The sequence below is a fragment of the Dermacentor albipictus genome, chromosome 9 (assembly GCF_038994185.2).
Source record: "Dermacentor albipictus isolate Rhodes 1998 colony chromosome 9, USDA_Dalb.pri_finalv2, whole genome shotgun sequence".
NCBI lineage: Eukaryota > Metazoa > Arthropoda > Arachnida > Ixodida > Ixodidae > Dermacentor > Dermacentor albipictus.
Genome location: NC_091829.1, coordinates 79,998,659 through 80,024,546, shown reverse-complemented (window position 1 = coordinate 80,024,546; position 25,888 = coordinate 79,998,659).

Genomic DNA, 25,888 nt, shown 5'->3' with positions numbered 1-25,888 from the left:
CTATCTCCCTTCAAAGTTTCGAAGTGCCTAAGAGACACATTAGGCCCAGGATTCAAAGCTACAAGGATGGCTAGTGGCGTCATCCTTCTGGAACTGAACGACAAAGAACAACTTAAAAGGCTTACAGACCTCAAATTCATTGGTGACATAGCAGTAACTGTCACGGCGCACCGTTCGATGAACAGTGTTCGTGGGGTAATCTCTGATGAAGACATGCTTGATCTTAGTGAGGAAGAATTGCTTGAAGGTTTCGCAGAACAAAATGTGACGAAAGTTCAAAGAATCATGATCCGTCGGAATGACACCGAAATCCCTACAAAACATGTAATCCTTACATTCGGCTCCACCACACTACCAGACTCAGTCAAAGCAGGCTATGTGAAAATCCGTGTGAGGCCCTATATCCCCAGTCCTAGACGTTGTTTCAAATGCCAGAGGTTTGGGCACAGCTCTCAGACATGCAGAGGAAAATGAATGTGTGCCAAATGCAGTTCTAACGATCATCCATCAGATAATTGTAATGCTGAATCACGCTGCACAAACTGTGAAGGGGATCATCCTGCATTCTCACGATCATGCCCAATCTGGAAAAAGGAGAAAGAAATCATTGCGCTTAAGATAAATGAAAACATCACATTCTCTGAAGCACGAAAGCGACTTACATTTCCTCGCAACGAAAGTTTTGCCGCTGTGATGAGGCAGGCGGCCCTCTCACAACGGCCTAAAGAGCCCGCCCTGGTCACACGCAGTGAACCACGGGGGAGTTCTTCTGCCCCCACACAGGCAGCACCCAGTGCTGCCAAATCCAACAACACGCAGACCTTGCTCTCGCAGGGCTGCATTACTGTGCAAAAATCGAGGCCCGAGACACGACTCTCAGAGCCTCGTGACCCCACCTCCACCGCCTCTCAGAAGGAGATGGAGGTTGACGCAAGTACATCTGTGCCAGTGGCACCAAAAGACAAGCGCAGCTTGCTTGAGGGACGTAAAAAAGAAAAAAAACCCTCGAATAATTCCACCAAAACCTAAATAACATTATCCCTCTACACAGAACACTCCCAAAAACACCTTTGTCATAATGGATGTTCAGATATTGCAATGGAATGCCAGAGGGCTTTTGCATAACCTAGATGACGTCAAAGAATTGTTATCTACATATAAGCCTAGAGTGTTCTGTGTTCAGGAGACGCACTTAAAAACAAGTGACTCGAACTTTCTAACTCAATTTGGAATTTTTCGTAAAGACCGTAATGATGGACATGATGCATCAGGTGGCGTGGCAATAATAATATCAAAGACTGTTGCATGCCAAAATTTCCAACTTAACACGCCTTATGAAGCAGTAGCCGTACGAGCTATTTTGCTTAATAGGCTTGTTACTGTATGCTCTTTGTACATCCCACCAGACAAGAGGCTCGACATTACTGAGTTTGAAAAACTAATAGACCAGCTTCCTGAGCCGTATATTGTGGTTGGTGATTTTATAGCCCATAGTGGACTCTGGGGGGACTCACGCTGTGATGCAAGAGGCCGCGTAATTGAAAAATTCCTTTTATCCTCTGCAGCATCCCTGTTTAACAAAAAGTTCCCGACTTATTATAGCATTACGCATAACACCTACTCCTCAATAGATCTGGTGGTTGGCTCTGCAACACTTATGCCATTGTTTGAATGGAGAGCTCTCACAGACTGCTTTGGAAGTGACCATTTTCCAGTTCTCTTAGAGGCAATACATACGTATGACCCACCTGTGAATCCAAAAAAATGGAAACTAAATGCTGCAAACTGGGCAGAATTCAAAGAGCTCGCATTTATATCCCTTGAATCCATAAGGCAGCTTGACATTGAAGAAATTACTGCCTATATAACTGAACACATTATTCATGCCGCGAAACAATCGATACCACAAACGTCTGGTAAAATAGTGAATCCTAAGCCCTGGTGGAATGAAGAGTGCAAGCAAGCACGAAAAGAACAAAACAAAGCCTGGCGTACGTTTTCCAAATATCCACCAGAAGAAAACCTTATAAATTTCAAACGTGCAAAAGCAAACGGAAGACGTATTCGTTGGGAAGCCAAGAGAGATAGTTGGAGAAATTATATCGGCTCAATAAACTCATACAAAGATAGCCAGAAAGTGTACAGTAGGGTTCGAAGGCTGAAGGGGAATACCACACTACCCTTGCCCGTGGTAAATGACACTTCTACTACATTAGAAGGGCAAGCAGATGCTTTGGGCGAACACTTTGAGCACATATCGAGTTGCGCGAACTACACAGAAGCATTCCTAACCTATAAAAAATTAGCTGAGTCAATACCCTTCTCCTTCCGAAAATCCCATAGCGATGGGTACAATTGCCAATTCACGATGCAAGAATTAACCCTTTGACGGTTTTCGCCGTACATGTACGGCGGCGGTTTTCTGTCCCGCAAGCTCTTTGCCGTACGGGTACGGTTTGGACCCTCCGTTTGAAATTTCGCGCCATAATGACGATGCACGCTTACTGGGAGGTGCTGCCACCTCTTAGGTCTTACAAGAAGCGTTTGAAATGTGCGCTACCTTCTTGGGGAGATAAACAGAACTGACTTCAAGCTTCAGCGCGTCGCGCAGACTGCGGCCACACCCCTTTTGCGGTTTCGGTTTCGCCGCGTGATCGCAATGGAGGCGCGCGAAACGTCATTTTATGCGAAGCATATTACGAGAGCTCAACCCAGCTCCTCAGGCGCGGCGGTGTCGCCATGAAATCACGTGACACCGTGACGTCACGACAGAGGAGAAGTGGCTTTGGCTCAACTCTTGCAAGACGGGCTGGGTGGGAATCGAACCAGGGTCTCCGGAGTGTGGGACGGAGACGCTACCACTGAGCCACGAGTACGATGATTCAAAGCGGTACAAAAGCGCCTCTAGTGAATGCGGTGTTGCCTTAGAAACGAGCTGTTTCTAAGGCGTGCGTCTCTTGCTCAGGCGCACATTTCGTTGCCGCGCCGAACGCTGCTTTGCTCGACGCTCACCGCGTCCAATGCGGGGCGCGTAGTCGCTGCCCTGTAGCCCATTGTCTTACACCCCTTGGCGGGTCGACGGGAACGCTGTCGCGTTCCACTCTTGAAGGCGAAGCAGAGTAACACGAGTTGTTTCTTCGTCTAGCCGAACCAAATATAGCCAAGCAACAGCAGTTCACCAGGCTAAACAGTGGTTCAACAACTAAAATAAAGGCTAGTATGCTTCGCATCCTGGGCTTAACCTTACCTAAGCCACAGCCATTTTTTTCTCTTTGTCGGCACTCTTGCAAATGCTGTGGAAGTTGATTTCTATCTTGATTGGCGCTGCTCTTAGCTTGTTTATAACCGCCGCTCGCAAGGTATTCTCGCTCTCAGCGGCAACGCGCTTTCGCGGTTTCGGTTCCGCCGCAACGGAGGCGCGCGAAACGTGATTTTTATCTTTGTCAGCACGCTATCGCAGGGGCGGCGGAAGTTGATTTCTATCTTGATTAGCACGGCTCTTAGCTAGTTTATCACCGCCGCTCATGACGTATTCTCGCTCTCTGCGGCTGCGGGGAGACTCGTGTTTCAAGGAGTACCAAACTCTAAAATGCTATTGAACATATTGCAGTTCTGAGTGATGCCGACACCAAAATACTGTTCCCTAATTTTTTTTACCATTTATTCCCGACTTTATACATCTTGTACATTCAATATCCGCAATAAAATAATTTGACCACCCGGGAAAGTTTTCTTCAAAAATTCGACCCTCAAAGGGTTAAAAATAGCTTTGCACAACTGCAAAAACTCTGCGCCAGGATTAGACAGTATTAATTATGAGATGGTCAAGCACCTACCCGAGGAAACATTTGAATGTCTCTTATACCTGTTCAATAAAATTTTCTGCAGTGGTCGATTGCCGTCCTGCTGGAAGGAAGCTATAGTAGTGCCAATAATAAAGCATGGAAAAGACCCCTCCAATGTACAGAGCTACAGACCTATCGCTCTAACGAGCTGTGTATGTAAGGTGTTTGAAAAAATGACAAACCGCCGAATAATGTTCTTTTTGGAATACAATGGAATTCTGGATCCCCACCAAGCCGGTTTTAGACCAGGAAGGTGTACAACAGATAGCCTAGTTCTACTTGAGAGTTATATACGAGACGCATTTCTTCATAAGCAATACTGTCTCTCAGTATTTTTTTATCTCGAAAAAGCTTATGAGAGTACCTGGAGGTATGGCATATTGCAAGACCTCGCGTCGTATGGCGTGTCAGGCAACATGTTTAATATAATAAAAAGCTACCTGTCCGAACGAAAGTACAGAGTAAGGGTGGGAACTGCAGTGTCGAGAGTCTTCGTGCAAGAATACGGTGTACCACAAGGAGGAGTGCTCAGCTGCACACTATTCTTAGTTAAAATGAACACACTACAAAAAACACTCCCACCATTTATATCCTACTCACTCTATGTAGATGATATACAGATAAGTTTTAAGTCATGCAATCTGTCCATATGCGAGAGGCAGATTCAGCTGGGAGTGAACAGGCTTTCAAAATGGGCGGACAAGAATGGCTTTCGCTTTAGTGAAGAAAAGACGACATGCGTGTTATTTTCTCGGAAAAGAGGCATACATCCTGAACCGAATATTACGATGAACGCGTATTTGCTTAGTGTAAAAAAGGAGCAGAAATTTCTCGGCGTTTTATTGGATGATAAGCTCTCGTTTGTGCAACATATAAAAAACATAAAAATGAAATGCTTAAAAACTATGAATATCCTCAAACTTCTTTCGCACCAGTCGTGGGGAACAGACAAGAAATGCTTGCTCTCGCTGTATAACAGTTTGATTAGAACACGTATCGATTACGGGAACATTGTTTACCAATCAGCTTCACGTTCTGTTTTAAAAATTCTGGATCCTATACATAACCTTGGCATGCGGCTAGCCATAGGTGCCTTCCGTACTAGCCCTGTTCCAAGTTTGCACGTAGAAGCTAATCAGTGGAACCTAGACCGACAACGTAACTACTGTAGTTTTATGTACGCACTTAAGATTAGTTCCAACCGAGAACACCCATGTTACAAAATGTTGAAGAGCACAGAAACGCAAACCCTCTTTGCAAAGCGGTCATCATTAGCAAAGCCATTTCCACTGAAAGCACTGTCGCTATGTCAAGAAAACAACATATTGCTGTCGGACGTTCACCTGCATAACCGTAACTAGTTAGTAGCACCATGGGAATCAGTCACCATACATTGTGACTTCTCGTTCACCGAAATAAACAAAAAGCATGCACCCCAAGAATCTGTAAAACAACACTTCTTATCACTACAGAGTAAGTACAAGTGTCCAGAATTTTACACTGATGCTTCAAAAACTGCTTAAACAACATCATGTGCAGCAATTGGTCCAGATTTTGTAGCCCATTTAAGATTAAACAAATACACAAGTATCTTCACTGCTGAAGCTCACGCTGTACTCCTTGCAGTTAAAGAAATAACAACAAAACAGATCAATCAATCGATAATATACACAGATGCCTTAAGTGTGGTCCGGTCAATACATATTGAAAAACAAAGAAAGAATCCGGTGATAAACACTCTCATCAGCAGCTTAACCTTAGCCTACAAGAGAGGGCTACGTATTATAATCTGCTGGGTACCTGGCCATACTAGTCTACCTGGTAACGAAGCAGCAGACGCAAATGCGGCCTTAGCAGGTCTAAGGCCCCAAATAGATTTAAGTTATGTAGCATATACAGATATGAAACCTGTCGTTCGAGGAATACTGCGTCACGCATGGCAAGAAGCTTGGGACACAGAAAACTATAACAAACTTCACATCATCCAACCCTACATTATCCAAACACCTGTATACCGGTATAGACAGGAAGAAGTAAGGATGTCGAGACTGAGGATAGGATACACACATGCAACTCACTCATACTTGCTAACCGGTAATGATCCACCGGTCTGCATTAGATGTGGAAATCAACTCACAGTCATCCACGTTCTTATACAATGCCCTGGCATGGAAGCTACGCGAAAAAAATACTTTCCTGAACTTTACCGCACCAATTTACCTATGCATCCTGCATTTTTCCTATCGGCCGAGCCGATGTTCCCCCTCGACCGGCTGATCAGTTATCTTAATGATGTGAACTTTTTGAAGAATATATCTTACCGATTTTAAACTCATCTTCTCTACGCTGCCTGAAATCCTACATGATCATCCTAAATTCTCCCAAGAAATGCAAGCCTCATGTTTTTAATTCCTAGGCCTTTACAGCCACCGCAGTACATCACAGGCATTGCAACCCACTATACCCGCTGACAGGTTTATAACATTCTACTGCACTACTAAACATCATTGCTGGCGCTCTTTGGCCGTTGTAGCCTTTGCGCCATAAATACTAATTAATTAATTAAGGCCCCAGCACTGCAGTAGATCGGAAGCAACATGAAGGTGCCGACACGCATCCATTATTTTCCTAAAGTTACTCTAAACCACCCCTTGCGCTTGGTGAATTAACATAGTCCGAGTTTTGTGTTGCAATCACTGAGCACTGTAAATTTCCGACGTTGTTATTCTATTGTCTAACATTAATAAAGGAACCTTTCATGCGCAAGAGCTTCGTATCCTATTGGAATCGCTTGTGTTCGCCTCCGCAGCGGCAACGACTCCTGACCTTGCGCTACGAAGGCGAACACTCAGATTTGCAGTCACCATCTTGGCGTCTTATTAGTGCACCAGTCTCACTTTTAGGGCATGTTTCTCGTCCTCGCGCTTACTATCTCTGGAAGTGTCCTGTACATGACTGTTTGCTGCGCATCGCCGGCGAACGCAAACACACCGGCATGCTCACACTTGTCACCACTGACGGCTCCTGTCGAGCTAAGCTGGGCGAAATGGACCATGACGGAAGGCTGGGCTACATTCTAAGGCATTAAAAATGGACACAGAACGGGAACTTGCGGACAAATGTGTTATCGGCAAAGCAGCTCAAGAGCCAAAAAAAGAAACGGTGACACCGTCTCTTTTTTGTCCATGATTTAAGAGCGCAGGTCTTAGGCGCCCTTTGCTGCATTGAGCGTCGGCGCTACCGAGCCAACGGGCACAGTGCGGGATGAAAAAGCTAAGGCAGAACACTGGCATGGGCATGCAAGACGGCGATCTTGAAGGGAGCGCCAGGAGGAAAGCCGAGAAGGATGGTGCAACGGGACCATGAGTGAAAAGCGGAGGAGGAGGAGGAAGAGGATATGGCTAAATCGTGAGGAGGAAAACGTAGTGCAGCCCAAGATAGGCTTCGCGGCGACGACCGCGATGAGATGGCACCACAGTCTTCGGTTCACCGATGGCATGCGGAGTGTGCGCTCACCGATTGCATATATGGACGCAAACGCCCTGCATGAGCGGAGGCTTTTCTGCGGTGGCTGCTTGGAGTCGCGCCCACGCATCACCCACGCGCTGTTTCGCGCGATCTTCCTAGTAGCTAGAGTTCCCTGTGCCTTATACAGTGACTACACGATAAGCCAAACAGTAGCGCCACACTTCACTCCATTTGCAATGTGCCGCACGAGACCAATTTTCCGCGCTGAATGAAAACATGAATGGACTTCGCATTAGTGAGTAGTGCAATCGACGGCGATTTTTTTACTCCGGAAAGAAACCGTACAACTTGGCTCGAACCAGAAGGTGGTAGAATGTCTCGCACCGTGTTCGTAGCGTTAAATTGCGAGGAAAGGACTGGGAAATGAAAGCCTACCGCAAAGGGGGGGGGGTGCAGCTTACCACAGCTTCCCACAGGGTTAGCTTCCACAAGGCGAGCATGGGACAAACTGGCACGCTGCTGCTCGTGACGCAAGGAAAAAGTCATGAATTCAACTGGCCGTACGGAAACTAGGGTGCACACAAGTGCTCTAGCTCGTGCAGTGTGGGACTTGACGTATACGTGCGAGTCGTACCAAAGAAGTGTAACACAGTCAATGGCCTTTATAACGAAGTATTTGGAGACTCCGAAATCCTTCGCTATACAGGTCACTTCATTGTAAAGATCGCGCAGCACGCAGCTCACAAACGCACAACAAAAAAAACCGACCCTTTCCCTACCGGGAAATAAGGGTAAGCGAAGCTTGTACTGCGTGCACCTGACCTTTGTCACAGTTAAGTAAGCCACAGGTAACGGTGCCGGATTGCTTCGGCCTCCCGCTCCGTCAGTTAGAAATCTTCTTCTCGTTGCTGTTAGGTCGCCTAGGGTCGCACGGTTCTAACGGCTATATCAGCGCACGGATGGCGAGCCATTTAGCGGGCGTGTTCTCACCGCCGCTCGTCAAACGCTGCACCTTCCTCGGGGGAACCCACAATGAATCGCCGGCACATCCGTTTCCCAGACTAAACTGAACGGAACCGAAGCAGGCGCAGTGCGCGCGAAACCCTTTCCTGCCATTTCCCTCCCCGGCTAAAGCTAAACCGCTCTGACTGTATGCGCGCCTGCGGTGCGATCTTGTGCGCGTTCCAAAATAGAACGGAGGCAGTCCGTTCCACCGAGCCCCACACGATTGGTCAATTTGAACCGTGACGAATGCCATGACGTCAAGTGTGACGTGATATCTGCTGTCAAACATTCCGTGTCGTCTGCTATCGGACGAACGCAGCGGAACGGGCCGCCTATTTCGTGACCTAATGAACGGACCGCCTCCGTTCGATTTTGGAACGCGCACATGATAGAACCGCTACTGTCTATGCAACTCGAATCCTTCCTAATGGCTTACACTCAATGCCAAACCATCAAACCGTCCTTTCCCGCAGCTTCTCCGCTCTCTGAATGAATGTGTGGATTTATTGGCGGAAACCCAGGCGTGACCAAAGAGCGCCATGTCAGTTGCTGTGGGAAGAACTAGGTTTTTTGTTTGAACACAACATTACCTAAATTTGAGAGCCAATACAGGCTTCGCTTGAAAACAGGGACAGAGCTCTTAATTCGTTGTACAGGTCACTCAATTCTAGAGGCGTATACTATAGCCACGGCGTCGCGACGACCAATGGTGGATTCTCAGCTTCAATGGAGCCGAATTGTGCATGCGCAAGTGTAACTGTTATGGCTCATAACCACTGCAGTCACTCTCCGAATATTTGACGTCCTCGGACGAATACTTCGTCACTTTCTGACTGCTGTGAAAAAATCTGTGCAGTTTTCGTAATTCTTTCGCTATCAGCAGAAGCCTTTTAGCTGCATATCTCCCAAACAAAGTTCTCATACAGCAGAAACGCGATGTAAAGGATCCTATTTGATAAGAAGGCACTTTTTGAGAGCCTCAAAATAAAAGTCACAACGTCAACGCCGACCCTCACTTCCAAGGAAAAAAACTGAAGCGGAGACCACACGTACGCTTGCGGACCCGCGCAAGCTTGGGTCCGTGCGCCTATTGCCTGCCGCGACTCGCGAGTAATGAAGGTTTGGATCCACAAAGGCCAGCGACGGCGCGCGCTCACTGGGCTCACTCACAGACGCCCTTGGCAGGCGCGGCTTTGTACTTTTTATCGACAGTAATTCAATATGCTTCAACATTTATAAACCTAATCATGACATTTTCAATGCTGCATTTTCAGCGCAAAAAGGAAAGAAAAATCATTTTCTTGCATGATAAATCTGCTTCACTGATAGTTGAACGTTCCACGATGTAGTTGCGTAGCCAGGCGTGCCGACGCTAGGCAACCCAAGCGCGCGACAACAGAAAAGATGATGATGATGATGATGTGTGTTGTTTTGTGGCGCAAGGGCCAGGTTTGGCCAAAGAGCGCCATGAATGGTGGTAGTGTTAAGGATGTATTATGGAAGATGTGACTTGGCTGTAAAGTGGCCTAAAATAGTCGCTGTAAAGTGCGTAAAATCTACGTGCTATAAAATTATGGCGATGACTGATGACGAATACTATGAACTTTAAAATCCATCGTAAAAGAATGATGCAATGTTTAAAATATGCGAGACTTTAAATTGCTTACAGCACTACTGCCTCGCCAGAGCCCTTGAACCATAAGGGCCTAGAGGCATGTGCTATTCAGAATAATTATCGCAGCGGCATCCTCTGGAGAGAGGACCCGCTACGAACATGTGGGGCTAACAACATGCAAGACAACATCTTTCAGAAAGCTTAGTGCTGCGTTGGTGTCAAATAAAGGTTCTGGGCCTAGTAACATTACTGGATGAAGGGGGATGTGCTGGCGGTATGCTACGGGAAAATGTTTCTTTCGTTCAGATTCGGCTTTCCGACACTCCAGTAAGACGTGGAGGACGGTCAGCCTCTCCCCGCATCTACCACAGGTTGGAGGCTCGTTTCCCGTGAGTAAAAAGTTATGTGTGCCGAAAGTGTGTCCTATTCTTAGACGGCAGAATAGGACATCTGTCCGGCGGGATTTTGTTACGGGAGGCCAGAAACCTAATTGTGGCTTGATTACATGCAGTTTATTGTTTGTTTCCATGTCCCACGAGCGTTGCCAGTAGTTCCGCAGTTTTCTGCGCAAGTAGGGCCTCAGATCTGTGACAGGGACTGCTGCGGTAGGATTTACAGAATACGATGCAACTGATGTGGCCATCTGGTCCGCCAGAACATTGCCTTCAATGGCCCTATGACCGGGCACCCAGCATATGATGACATGCTGATTACCTATATACGCTTTACAAAGAGCAGAATAAAGTTCGTTAATTACTGGATTTTTGTGGTTTGAGAAAGCCATCAAGGCCTTCACAACACTAAGGGAATCCGTATATATGACTGCTTTCTGGAGTTTTGATTTCCTGATATGCTTCACAGCCGACAGTAGTGCGTAGGCCTCAGCCGTAAAGATACTAGTTTCCGCATGCAGTACATCGGTTTCCGAGAAGGATGGCCCGACGGCTGCGTAGGACACCCCGTCGTGTGACTTCGATGCGTCTGTGTAGAACTCCGTGCAGGAGTGTTTGTGCTGGAGTTCCCGGAAATGCATCTGGATTTCAATCTCTGGAGCGTTTTTTGTAACTTCCATGAAAGATGTATCGCATTGTATCGACTGCCACTCCCAAGGAGGTAGCAGCTTGGCTGGATGCATTAGGCGAAGTTCGAGGATTGGAACATGCATTCCATGACTAAGCTCCCTCACACGCAGCGAGAAAGGCTGTCTTACGGAAGGACGATTACGAAATAGTGTAGCATATGTCATATCATTAATGGTGTTAAAACAGAGATGTTCGGGATTAGAGTGGACTTTCAAAAAATATGTTTGGCTGATGTATGTTCTCTGGATATGTAGTGACCACTCATTCGATTCTGCATATAAACTTTGTACGGGACTCGTTCTGAAAGCTCCTGTGGCTAAACGGATACCCAGATGGTGAACAGGGTCTAGCATCTTTAGTGCGCTCGGGGTGGCAGAGTGATAAATGACGGCACCGTAGTCTAATCGTGATCGAATGAGGCTTTTATATAGATTCATTAAACACTTCCTGTCACTACCCCACGTAGTCTGGGAAAGAAGTTTCATTATGTTCATTGTTTTCAGACATTTTTCTTTAAGATATTTAATGTGGGGGACGAAAGTGAGTCTGTAGTCAAGTATGACACCTAGAAATTTATGTTCTTTGTTTACAGGTATCTGTTGTCCACACACTTCCAAGCAGGGATCCGGAACTAGGCCTCTCTTCCTTGTGAACAAAACACAAGAACTCTTATGAGGATTGATTTTGAATCCATTTTTCTCTGCCCACCCTGACACCTTGTTCAAACCATGCTGTACCTGTCTCTCGCACACTGCAAGGTTACAGGATTTGAAACCGATTTGAATGTCGTCCACATAGACGGAATACAAAATAGCCGATGGTAAGGAAGCACGAAGTGTTGTCATCTTAACAATAAAGAGTGTGCAACTGAGCACGCCACCCTGGGGTACACCAGTTTCTTGTGCAAAAGGACGTGACAGCACATTGCCTACTTTCACCCGGAAGGTACGATTGGACAAGTAGCTTTTTATTATGTTTAGCATATTACCATGAATGCCCATTTCTGACAAATCTTTCAAGATTCCGTAGCGCCAGGTCGTATCGTACGCCTTCTCCATATCGAGGAATATCGATAAGAAGAACTGTTTGTGTACAAACGCGTCCCGAATATGTCCTTCAATACGTACAAGATGGTCGGTTGTGCAGCGCCCTTCTCGGAAGCCACACTGAAAGGGATCAAGCATTTTGTTTTGTTCAAGGAAATGGATGAGTCGCCGATTTATCATTTTTTCAAATACCTTACACATGCAGCTTGTGAGGGCTATCGGGCGGTAACTTGCCACTGAAGAAGGGTCTTTCCCTTGTTTCAAAACAGGGACCACAACGGCTTCTTTCCATGCCGTTGGAAGGTACCCTGCGTCCCACATAGTGTTGAAAAGTGTAAGTAGTGTTTCTTGCGTGTCATTGTGTAAGTTTTTCAGCATTTCATACATGATTCTATCGGATCCCGGTGAGGAGCTTTTGCATGCGCTCAAGGCAGCTTTCAATTCGGCAATACTAAAAGGGCAATTGTACGGTTGATTCTGTCGGTATTTATTGATGAGTGGCTTGCATTCTTCTATTTGTTTATAATTTAGGAAGGATTGCGAATAATGTTTTGAGCTTGATACACTCTCAAAGTGCTTCCCAAGTGAGTCGGCCTGATCTTTCAGTGTATCGCCCTGTGTATTTACTAGAGGGAGTGAATATGTTTGCCGCCCTCGAATCCTATTAACCCTGTTCCAGGCTTTGGCCTCATCTCTGAACGAGTTAATACTCGATAAAAACTTGTGCCAGCTTTCTCTTCTGGCCTGCCGGCGGGTTCTCCTACCTTGGGATTTTATTTTTTTAAAGTTGACAAGATTCTCAGCGGTGGGAGAAGCTCGCAGCAACCCCCACGCCTTGTTCTGATTCTTACGGGCGGTTCGACATTCGCTTTTCCACCACGGTACACGTGGTTTGCATGCCAAACCACTTACTTCGGGTATGCAATTGGACGCGGCATCTATTATGAATGCTGTAAGATAATCCACAGCAGCATCAATTTCTAAAGAAGATAGGTCAGCCCATGAGATGCTAGAGAGAGTTCGAAATTTCTGCCAGTCGGCTGTGTCTATCTTCCACCTAGGAGCTTGTGGAGGATATTCGTTTTCTTTAGATGTTCTTATTAGTATGGGGAAGTGGTCGCTCCCGTAAGGATTTTCCATAACTTCCCATTCGAGTTCAGGCAATATGCACGGGGAAACTAGGCTGAGGTCAATTGATGAAAATGTTCGGTTGGCGAGAGAATAATATGTGGGTGCCTTCTTATTCAGCAGGCATGCACCAGATGAGAAGAGGAACTGTTCAACAAGACGACCTCGCGCATCTATACGAGAGTCGCCCCACAGGCTGTTGTGCGCATTGAAATCCCCAAGTACAACGTACGGTTCTGGCAATTCATCTATGAAGGACTGAAATTCATGTTTGCTTAGTTTGTAGTGTGGAGGTATATAAATCGAGCAAATAGTGATAAGTTTGTTTAGCAAAACAATTCGAACCGCCACTGCTTCAAGGGCCGTTCGTAGCTGTAAATGTTGACATGCTATGCTCTTTTGGATTACAATTGCAACACCTCCCGATGATGCGATTGCATCATCGCGATCTTTGCGAAAAGTAACATGCTGTCGGAGAAAGTTTGTGTGTTGTGATTTGAGGTGTGTTTCCTGTAGACACAGCACTTTTGGATTGTGTTTGTGTATAATCTCTTGCACATCATCAAGGTTCCTAAGAAGACCTCTGACGTTCCACTGTATGATTTGTGTATCCATATTTAAAGTAAGTTGGTGCTGTGTGCACGGAAACTGAAAGATGTCTTAGATTACAGAGCTCTTTCGAGGCCCTGTAATCGGGGTTTTGCCCTTTCTGGAGCGTTCGAGGGAGCCTCGCCGCTCCTTAGGCGCTTGGCGCGCCGTGAGGAAAGGTGTAGTGTCCATTGCATCGTGTGAGGCGCCGGACACGTGCTCTTGCGAGCGAGAAGTTACTAGAGAGGGTCCCGCCTTGGAGGGCAAGACCCCTGCGCCCACCAGCCCGGAGGTCGATGAGGCTCCCTGAGGGATTTGGCTGCGCCGGCTGTTGCCAGCGCAGGAAGGGGCCGGGGAGGCCGGGGCAACCTCGGCTGCGCCAACCTTCGGGGTCGATGATCCCTCATTCAGGGTTGACGGAGCAGCGCTAGCTGCAACCGCCGTGGGGGCAGATGGCGTAGCTGCCGACTCACTGCCTGTGGGTCGGACAGCCGCCGGAGGCCGTTGTGACGCTGCCCCCTGACGCGCCACTTCGGCAAAGCTTTTCTTTGGCAAGTATGCTACCCGCCTGCGTGCCTCTTTGAATGATATGTTTTCCTTTACTTTGATTGTGACTATGTCTTTCTCTTTTTTCCAGGACGGGCACGACCGCGAGTATGCGGCGTGCTCGCCTTCACAGTTTACACAATGGAGAGTGTTCACGCAAGCTTCAGAAGTATGTTCGTGTGCACTGCACTTCGCACAGGTTTGACGGCCTCGGCAGCTCTGCGAACTGTGACCGAAGCGTTGGCATTTGAAACATCTAAGCGGATTTGGCACATATGGCCTAACACGGAGCTTGATGTACCCGGCCTCTACAGACTCGGGCAGAATACTTGAGCCGAAAGTCAATATAAGGTGTTTGGTCTTGATTTCTTTGCTGTCACGCCTGATCTTAATTCTTTTACCATTGATAACGTTCTGGTCACTGAAGCCCTCCAAGAGTTCATCCTCCGTGAGCTCCAGCAAGTCATCGTCCGAGACAACACCGCGGCTTGTGTTCATGGTACGGTGCGGGGTTACTGTTATTTGGGTCTCGCCAAATGCGACAAGTTTCGGCAGCTTTTCATACTGCTTCTGGTTTTGGAGCTCCAAAAGGAGATCGCCACTTGACATTCTCGACACCTTATATCCTGTACCGAAAACTTCGGTCAAAGACTTGGATACAAGGAACGGTGAAATGGATCGCACTAGTTTGTCTGGCTTTTCTGAGTGAATGACGTGAAATCGAGGAAAGTTGTGGACTTGTCGTCCGAAAAATTGAAAGAGCTCTTCGGTGCGCCCTCGTTTCTGAGGGCGATCAGGAAGTTTGGGGAAAGAGGTTTCCATGAAAATGTATAAAAATTCGGCAACAGCGCCGACCACCCACCACGGAGCCCAACGAGGGGACGCGGCAGAGCTTGCACGCAAGTCTGCACGAAGCCAGCCGTACGCCGCCACTATAACCAAATATGGTGTACCCAAGGTTGGATAACCACACAGGGTTAACCCTTGCCGCCGAGGAGAATGAAGTAAATGAAAGAGAGGAGAAGACAGGAAAGGTAAAAAAGTAAGAGATAAAGACAAAGATTCGAGAGGAAGAGATAGGAAGAGGCGACTGCCGATTTCCCCCGGGTGGGTCAGTCCGGGGGTGCCGTCTATGTGAAGCAGAGGCCAAAGGGGTGTGTTGCCTCCGCCGGGGGGCCTTAAAGGTCCAAACACCCAGCATCGGCTCAACCCCCAGGATCCCCTTTTCCCCAGACACGGCTAAGCCGCGCACGGCTACACGCGGGAGGGTCCAACCCTCGTGTGCTCGGGTCCGTGGTGTCGCCACACACCAAACGCCTGCTGACGCAGACGCCCCCGCGGGGTCAACAGAAAAGAGCAGTTCCCCAAGATCACGCCGCGTTTCGACGCGTACGGGCATAGGCATAGTAGAACTCTTGTTTGTGAGGGATTGTGAGGCAAATGGGGTGCACTTGCTTCGTGATGTCTTTTGAAGGGGTAGACGTAACCGAAGCAGCATGTTCACAAATGTCAGTGATATTCATAAATAATACCGTCATTTCTCCCATGCGAGATAACAGCCAGTCAATCAGGTGATCTAGGAGCGATTGACCATTCGATGCGCGGTGCAGATGCTTAATATAATATTCTACCCGAAGGTCTGCTCGCAGCCTCAGGGGGCAACTGATGCGCTTCAATCAGTATTGCAACAGATTGCGCTTCACGAGGTAATCCAAGCAATAGACCAAGGGCAACGCAATGAACTCGTTCCTGTTGGACCATCAAACTAGGTAGTACGTTGAAGACTGGTAACGTATACATCACGCCTGAGAGTAAAGGTGACTGCTGCACCTGGAGAGCCGTTGTTTGGTCGCAGCCAGCACCTCTAACAGTCATGGCGGCCGCATACTTAAGGCGGGAGTCAGATTTTCGTCGTGCAAGTTTAACGGCAGCATGCCAAGGGATGCGATTATCCACAATTAACCCCAAATAATGGTGTTGTCGCACCCAAATTACAGGCATTTTGTCAAGGTACAGTCGGCTCATTGTTCGACAAGCCCGTTATCAGGGTGACGTGCTATTGTAGCCGGCTTAGCAGGTGATATGGGCAGACCTACTTCACCCAAATACTCCGAAGTCACGTTTAGAGCTTTTAGCAAGCTTGCACGAAGCCCCGGACCAAGGTGCGAAGGACCGCTAATGCGTATAACAATGTCATCAGCGTAGACAACTTTGCCACAGGGAAGTCACTGTCCCCAGGCAAACGACTTGAGTACTTCACTATTTCTACTTCACTAACACTAAAGCACTACCTCCGAAAATCCGGCAGTTCATAACCGTCGGGCTGTATGCCAGGAAATAGGCACCCAGATATCCATGCCTAACATCGCCACACTCGTGCAGACACGCTACAAGAGCAATACCGCGATCGACGCATACTGCATCACCTATGTAGACAGGACTGCGCAACTCGGTCGGCAGGTCCACATGGTGAGAGGGGTCGACCACATCTTGCAAGAGCTAATGTAGGCCCCGTTTAATGTAACCTGCATTAGTCAAGCTGAAGATCCGACCGTTTACCTTTCAAAAACTTGCAGACCAAACACAGAACACGTATCCGTGAACAGGCACCCGTTATGTCTGATTCCCAAGAATCTTATCACAGTTTCATACGAGACCGACTCTCCAATGTAGTCAGTCGCATCCTTGGCCATGCTATAAAAATACCATCCAGGATCAGCATCATATGAAACCAAGGCCACGATTGCCTCCACGGAAACCAGTGACCCCACGCGGTTGCCCGAGCCTATGGCATCCGGGCGCCACGCCAAATACATCATGACCCCGAAGTCGAGTCAATACACCGTGCTTATCACACCCTACATCAGCACAATTGACTGAACCGCCATGTTTACCCCCGCCTAACGAAACCTTCACGAGAAAAGCAGCTGTTTTGTGGCGGAGGCGACAGACCTAGCCCCTAGCACCTAAGCCAATGCCATGGCTACCCCACCCTCTACTCCGACAAACGTCCACACTGCGGCGAGTACGCAACCTTTATCACTCCACCAAGGCATGCTCATATAAGCCCATGATTGCCGCATCACAAATCCTACCCTCGAAAAGTGGAACGCGATGTTGTTCCGTCGGAACTCGCGTGACCAACAAAAGCTTGCGTGGCGGGCCCAGCTGGTAGCCAAGTCGGTAATGATCCTGCGCTGGGAGGCCCCAGCACTGCAGTAGATCGGAAGCAACATGAAGGTGCCGTCATGCCTCCTTTATTTTTCTTAATTGGACTCTGAACCACCCCTTTCGTTTGGTCAAATAATATAGTCCGAGTTTTGTGTTTCAATCACTGAGCACTGTAAATTTCCGACGCTGCTTTTTTATTGTCTAACATTAATAATGGAGCCGTTCATACGCAAGAGGTTCGTGTCCGGTGGGAATTGCTTATGCTCTCCTCCGCAGTGGCAAGGACTCCTGACCTTGCGCTACGAAGGCGAACCCTCATATTTGCAGTCTCCATTTTGGCGTCTTATAAGTGCACCAGTCTCCCTTTTAGGGTATGTTTTCCTTCCTCACGCTTACTATCTCTGGTAGTGTCCTGTCCATAACTGTTTACTGTGCATCGCCGGCGAACGCAAACGCACCGGCGTGCTCGCAATTGTCACCACCGACAGCTCCTGTCGCGCTAAGCTGTGCGAAATGGACCATAACTGAAAGTTGGGCTACATTCTAAGGCATTCAAAATGACGAAGTGCTGCAATGATAAATATAATTAGAATGGGCACAGAATGGGAACTTGCGGAGCTATGTGTTATCGGCAAAGCAGCTCAAGAGCCAATAAAAAAAAGAAGCGGTGACACCATCTCCTATTTTTGTCCATGATTTAAGAGCGCAGATCTTAAGCGCCCGTTCCTGCATGCAGCATCGGCGTAACCAAGCCGACGAGCACAGTGAAGGATCAAAAAGCTAAGGCAGAGCACTGGCGGGGTCATGAAAAACGGCGATCTTGAAGGGATCGCGACGAGGACAGCAGAGAAAAAATTAAAATAAATTATGCGGTTTTACGTGCCAAAACCACTTTCTGATTATGAGGCACGCCGTAGTGGAGGACTCCGGAAATTTAGACCACCTGGGGTTCTTTAACATGCACCCAAATCTAAGTACATGGGTGTTTTCGCATTTCGCCCCCATCGAAATGGGGCCGCCGTGGCCGGGATTCGATCCCGCGACCTCGTGGTCAGCAGCCTAACACCATAGCCACTGAGCAACCGCGGCGGGTAAAGGAGGGTGCCGCGGGACCATGAGTGGAAAGCGGAAGAGGAGGCGGATATGGCTCAATCGTGAGGAGGAAAACGTAGTATCGCCCAAGATGGGCTTCGCGGCGACGACCGCGACGAGATGGCACCACAATAGCGCGCCATCTTCCGTTCACCGATGGCATGCGGAGTGTGCGCTCACCGATACCATATATGGAAGCCAAAGCCCTGCATGAGCGCAGGTTTTTCTGCGGCGGCTGCTTGGAGTCGCGCACATGCATCAACCACGCTTTGTCTCATGCGATCTTCCGAGCAGCTAGACTTCCCTGTGCCTTATACAGTGACTCTACGATTAGCCAGACAGTAGCGCCACACTTCGCTCCAATTGCAATGTGCCGCACGAGACCGATTTTCCGCGCTGAATGAAAACACGAACGGACTTCGCATTAGAGAGTAGTGCAGTCGGCGGCGATTGTTTTGCTCCGGAAACAAACCGTACAACTTGGGTCGAATCGGAAGGTGATACAATGTCTCGCAGCGTGTTCGTAGCGTTAAACCGCGAGGAAAGGACTGGGCAATGGAAGCCAACCGCAATGGCGGGCGGGGGGGAGAGGGGGGGGGGCAGCAACGGGGGACAGCTTAACACAGCTTCCCGCAGCGTTAGCTGCCACAAGGCGAGAATGGGACAAACTGTCACGCTGCTGCTCGTGACGCAAAGAAAAAGTCATTAATTGGTGTGGCCGAACGGAAACTGGAGTGCAAACAAATGCTCTAGCTCGTGCAATGTGGGACTTGATGCATACGTGCGAGTCGTACCAAAGAAGTGCAACACAGTCAATCGCCTTTATAACGAAGTGCTTGGAGCCTCCGAAATCCTTAGCTATACAGGTCACTTCATTGTAATGGTCGCGCAGCACGCAGCTCACATACGCACAACAAAAAATGACCAACCCTTCCCCTACCGGGAAATGGGGGTAAGCGAAGCTTGTCCTGCGTGCACCTGACCTTCATCACGGTTAAGTGCGCCACAGCTAACGGTGCCGGATTCCTTCGGCCTCCCGCTCCGTCAGCTGGGGATCTTCCTCTCGTTGCTGTTGGGTTGCCTAATGTCGCACAGCTCTAACTGCTCTATCGGCGCACGGATGGCCAGCCATTTAGCGGGCTTTTTCTCACCGCCGCTCGTCAAACGCTGCACCTTCCTCGGGAGAACCCACAATGAATCGCCGGCACATCCATTTCCCAGACTAAACTGAACGGAAACAAAGCCGGGGCAGTGCGCGCGATACCCTTTCCTGCCATTTCCCTCCCCGGCGAAAGCTAAACCGTTCTGACTGTCTGCGCGCCTGCGGTGCGATTTTCGTATGCGTTTCAGAACAGACCGGAGGCGGTCCGTTCCACCGAGCCCCACAGGATTGGTCAATTTGAACCGTGACGAATGCCATGACGTCAGTTGTGGCGTGATATCTAATGTGAATCCATCCGTGTCGTCCGCTATCGGACGAACGCAACGGAACGGACCGCGTATTTCGTGACGTAATGAACGGACCGCCTCCGCTCGATATTAGAACGCGCACATGATTGCACCGCTGGTGACTATGCAGCTCGAATCCTTCCTAATGGCTTACACTCAATGCCAAATCATCAAACCGCCCTTTCCTGCAGCTGCTCTGCTCTCGGAATGAATGTATGGATTTATTGGCAGAAAAGACAGGCGTGACCAAAGAGCGCCATGTCAGTTGCTCTGGGAACAACTGGGTTTTTTTGCTTGATCACAACACTACCTAAATTTGCGAGCCAATACAGGCTTCGCTTCAAAACAGGGACAGAATTCTTATCTCAATGTACAGGTCACTCTATTCTAGAGGCGTTTACTACAACCATGGTTCTTGGGATTCCAACTCTCAGTGGAACCGAACAGTGCATGCGCAAGCGTACGCGTTATCGCTCATAACCACTGCAGCCACTGTCCCAATCTTTGATGTTTTTGGACGAATATATTGTCACAGTCTGATTGCTGTGAAAAAACCCGTGCAGTCTTCGTAATTGTTTCGATAGCAGCAAAAGCCTTTTAGCTGAACGTCTCCCAAACGAAGTTCTCAAACAGCAGAAGCGCGATATTAAGGATCATATTTGATAAGAAGGCACTTTTTGAGAGCCCCCAAATAAAAGTCACAACGTCGATGCCAACCCTCACTTGCAAGGAAAAAAACTGGAGGACGCTTAAGCTTCGCTTTCAAGAGTGGAACGCGACAGCGTTCCCGTCGACCCGCCAAGGGATGTAAGACAATGGGCTTCGGCGCAGCGACTACGCGCCCCGCATCGGACTCGGTGAGCGTCGAGCAACGCAGCGTTCGGCGCGGCAACGAAATGTGCGCCTGAGCCTTAGAAGAGCTCGTTTCTAAGACAACACGGCATTCACTAGAGGCGCGTTTGTACCGCTTTGAAGCATGGAACTCGTGGCTCAGTGGTAGCGCCTCCGTCTCACACTCCGGAGACCCTGGTTTGATTCCCCATCCAGCCCATCTTGCAAGTTGTTTTTTATTCATGAGGGGCCTGCTGGGATTTATCGCTCACGGCCAACGCCGCCGATGCCGACGACACCGGCTTTTCTGCGACACGAGCTCCTTAACGCTGTCGCGTTAAAAACTTAAGCCGAGACCACACGTACGCTTGCGGACCCGCGCAAGCTCGGGTCCACGCGAATATTGCCTGGCGCGACTCGCGAGTGATGAAGGTTTGGATCCACAAAGGCCAGCGATAGCGCGCGCTCACTAGGCTGACTCACAGACGCCCTTGGCAGGCGAGGTTTGACCTTTTTATTGACAGTATTTCGAAATGCTTCAACAATTATAAACGTAATCATTACATTTTCAATGTTGCATTTTCAACGCAAAATGGAAAAAGGAAGCATTTTCTTGCATGATAAATCTGCTTCATTGATAGTTGAACGTTCCACGATGTAGCTGCGTGGCAACCCAAGCAACCCAGGCAGCCCAAGCGCGCGACAACAAAGAGGAGCAGTTCCCCTAGATCACGCCGCGTTTCGACGCGTACGGGCATAGGCATAGTAGAACTATTGTTTGTCATCGATTGTGAGGTAAATGGGGTTCACGTGTTTCGTGATGTCTTTTGAAGGGGTAAGCGTAACTGAAGCAGCGTGTTCACAAATGTGAGTGATATTTATAAATAATACCGGCGTTTCTCCCATGCGAGATAACAGCCAGTGAATGAGGTGATCAAGGAGCGATTGACCATTCGATGCGCGGTGCAGACGCTTAATATAATATTCTAAACGAAGGTCTGCTTGCAGCCTCAGGGGTAACTGATGCGCTTCAATGAGTATTGCAACAGATTGCGCTTCACGAGGTAATCCAAGCAATAGACCAGGGCAACGCGATGAACTCGTTCCTGTTGGACCATCAAACCAGGCAGTACGCTGAGGACTGGTAACGTATACATCACGCCTGAGAGTAAAGGTGACTGGCGCACCTGAAGAGCCGTTGTTTGGTCGCAGCCAGCGCCTCTAACAGTCAAGGCGGCCGCATGCTTAAGGAGGGAGTCAGATTTTCGTCGTGCAAGTTTAACGGCAGGACGCCAAGGGATGCGATTATCCACAATTAACGCCAAATAAGCGCGTTGTCGCACCCAGGTTATCGGCGTTTTGTCTAGGTACAGTCGGCTCATTGTTCGACAAGGCCGTTGTTAGGGTGATATGCTATTGCAGCCGGCTCAGCAGGTGATATGTGCAGATCGACTTCACCCAAATACCCTGAAGTCACGTTTAGAGCTTTTTGCAAGCTTGCACGAATCCGCGGACCAAGGTGCGAAGGACCGCTAATGCGAATAGCAATGTCATTTTCGTAGACAGCTACGCTGGCAGGGAAGTGACTGTCCCCAGGCAAACGACTTGAAGCGCGGCAAATATGGTGTTAAAGAAAACCGGCGATAAAACCGGCGATAAACGCGAAAAGAAACGCAAGAAACTACTGCCGCGCGTATAGACCCTTTTCACGCTTACAAACAGGCTTCGCAGAAGACTTCCGGATAAGCCCTCTGGAACAACGCAAGTAACAATAGCCTATAAATTTACAGAACCCTCCAGCTGGCATAAGTTTTGCTAAGAAGTTGGAAAGTTCCATAAATTAATTTTATTGTTCAGGGCCACAAAAAAATCTCATACATGAGATCTACACATGCCGCACTTTCTTTATATCTGAACACATCAAGAATATGTGCCTACAGTAAATTATGCGCAAAATACTTCCGTTTTCTTGGCAAACTTGACTGTCAGAAATGCATGACTGGAAGTTTTCTGGGGTCATGAATGCACTGCTGCCACAGCGTGGATGAAAAAGGTCTATACCTGCCATGCAAGACGCTCCGGAGCGCTCTTCCAAGCCAGCACGCCAACTGCCCATAGAAGGCGCTAGTGCATAGCAATATGGTGGCGCCCATGGAAAAACGATGTATACGTGGTTGGTATTGGTAGTTGCGGTGGGCTATGCATCGCAGATAGAGCAGCCGCCGGGGGGTGCCGCCGCGAGTCCACTAGCTAAACGCACAGCGGCTCGTGGAGGGCAACCGCGTTTGGCTTATGGTTAGCACGTCGTAAGCTCCAAAATCAGAAGTCGTCGCGTGTACTTAACATGCAAACTGAAATTTGATGTGTGCGCCACGCTGACATTTATAAGGTAGAGCGTAGTGGACATGCACTGCCCCGCCGTAGCCTTCGCAGTGCGAGGCACTGAAGCAGGAACAGGAACAGAGCGGAGGCAGTGTTTGATTATACCAATACCTCTGCTTCTGCTGAACAAATTGAAGTACATTTTGAGAATTATTTCCGAAATAGCGTATTTCCATTTTAAGTGATTTCCTTCAATCCGATAACAACTGCTTCAGCAGGCGTCCTTTGATAAACATTTTCCTTCCTACTCCTCTGAGAAACTCGTATTGGTACACAAGGGGCGAGTTCATTTTTCATGGCGCGCTTGCGACCATCTCAATTTTATTTATGTCGTTAACAAAAACAGTTAAAAATTGAAAGGGGGAAGTAGATTTTGCATAAGCACTTTCCAATGTTTCTAAAGCGATCAAGTGATCCTGTTTGCTTGCGCGTTCGGAGGAGCACATCTGTAGAAGCCAATGACGTCGATAGCCGCTTCGCAGGTCGTACCCACGTGCGAAGGTGGACCTCAAGGAATCAGCAAGAAGCGAAGTACCTGCACATCGGTGGGCAAGTCTTAGAGCAAAGCAACACCCCACCGCCGTCTTGCACGCTATACGAGTACCATGCTACACTGTGATTTTCTGTGTCATTGGTTCTGTGTCAGCAGCTCTTCCAGATACGTGATGGAGAAAGAAAGCATGTATCTGTGCTGTAAATATTTAGAGCATATTGTCAAGGGGCACCAAAGAATAAAATAGAACCTTAAAGGACAACTAGGCGATGTGATGGCTGTACCTAAGGAACACCTTCACTTTCTTTCGCTCACAGCTTCAAGCCTTTGTTTTCGCCACTTTTAGCTGACGCAACAGGATCCCGTCCTCTTCTCCAGCCATGACGTAATTAAAGGTGTCAATTGAGTTTGTTACCAACGCAAAGCTCCTAGTTTTCACAATGCGAATGTGCGCGTTATTGGGTGCCATTTGCCGTGTTCTTGCACAAGAATATATGAGCTCGTCGTGGGGTAACGTGGGAAAACCGTGACGTTCGACGTTTTTGCGCAAATAGACGATCACTTTCTTTCCTTAACAGGCTAATCAGAACTGTGCATACAAATAGACGCTATTCGGGAAGACGATGTTTCGTGTGCTGCAGAACACAAGAACAATTGGGAGTACGCGTTATACTGTTCAGGCACGTACTCACGGGTAACGGCTCCATGTAAAGGTATAAAAGCCATTTAAAGGCTGTTCTGATAGGTTACGTTGCAGTGACCGTGGGAAACACAGCAGCTAAAAATGCGAGTTACGAAACTAACTGTTTGCTGGGCGAACTTTCTCTCGTAAGAACAACCGACACTCAAAAGCACAGCGATGGCGGCGAACACTGTCGGCGATCGAAGAAATTAGATCCGAGGGCCAAGTGCGTCGCCCTATTTTACGTGACTCGTACAACATTCCAGCGCATTCGGCGGTGCTCGCGAGCCCTCCAGGAACCTGAATGCTATTCACCTCGTGCACACAATTTGATGACGCAAAATTTGGCGGCAACACGGACAACCGATATAATCAATGATAAGATTCGATAAAGATGCGAAGCATGCAGGCGCGTCTTTCACTGACTGGTAGCTTTACCTCGTTACCTGGTAAAGAAAGCGGGTCCCCCTAACAAAGGATCATCTAGGATGTGTATCAATATGTGTCGTGTAAGGGTTCACATGAGTGCCATGTTTATTTTGGCAGGTTCATATTTCCACTACACCTATAATGTGCATGCCTGCCTCAGGTATAATGGCTTCCCAGGCTCGAAATTGTTTTCTTTATAGGTGAATTATTTTTTTGGACTTTCTTGACTTCAAATGAAGTTATCTCTCTGTAACGTTTTCTTCCATAAAAAATTTCTGAGAGGGAAAGCAGGCATCGCTCTTTTCTTGGTTATCGTCCATGCACAGCTGGTTCTATGCCTTAGACCAGGGAGTGGTGTGGAGAACACTAGTCGCTTAGTTGGAGATTCCTATCTTTCTTCGAAATTGGAGCAAATTAGCTTCCGTTTCGCTAACTCCAAATTTCGCACAAATGTCACTGGCATGCACATTAAAAAAGATCGATAAAGAAGAAGAGCGTGAAGAAATCAAGACGGTAGAAGAGAAACAGAAAAGAGGAACCCTGACTAACAAGTGTGTGTTTATTTCGAAAACATGAATGAAAAATTGAAGAAACCTTGCCCTACCGGCACATGAGGGTAAGCTAAGCTTGCCCTGCGCACACCTGACCTACAACACGGTAAATAACCAACAAGTAGCGGTGCCTGATTGCTTCAGCCTCCCGCTCCGTCAGCTCGGGTTTTTCTCGTTGCTGTCGGATTGTCTAGGCTCGGGCAGCACTAACAGCTGGATTCGCGCGCCGACTACGGGCACTTTCCCGGACCAATTGTCGCCGCCTCTCGTCGAAGGCTGCCAGTTCCTCGGGGGAATGCATAACTTGTGGCCGTCCTATCCGTTTACGGAGACTGAACTGAATGGAAATCAAGCCGGCGAGGCAAATGCGAAACCCTTGCTCGCCCTTTCCCTCCCCGGCGGAAGCAAAACGGCTCCGATTGGTTGCGTGCATGGCGTGATCGTGCGCCTATATGCAGCTGGAATCCTTGCGACTGACTCACAGT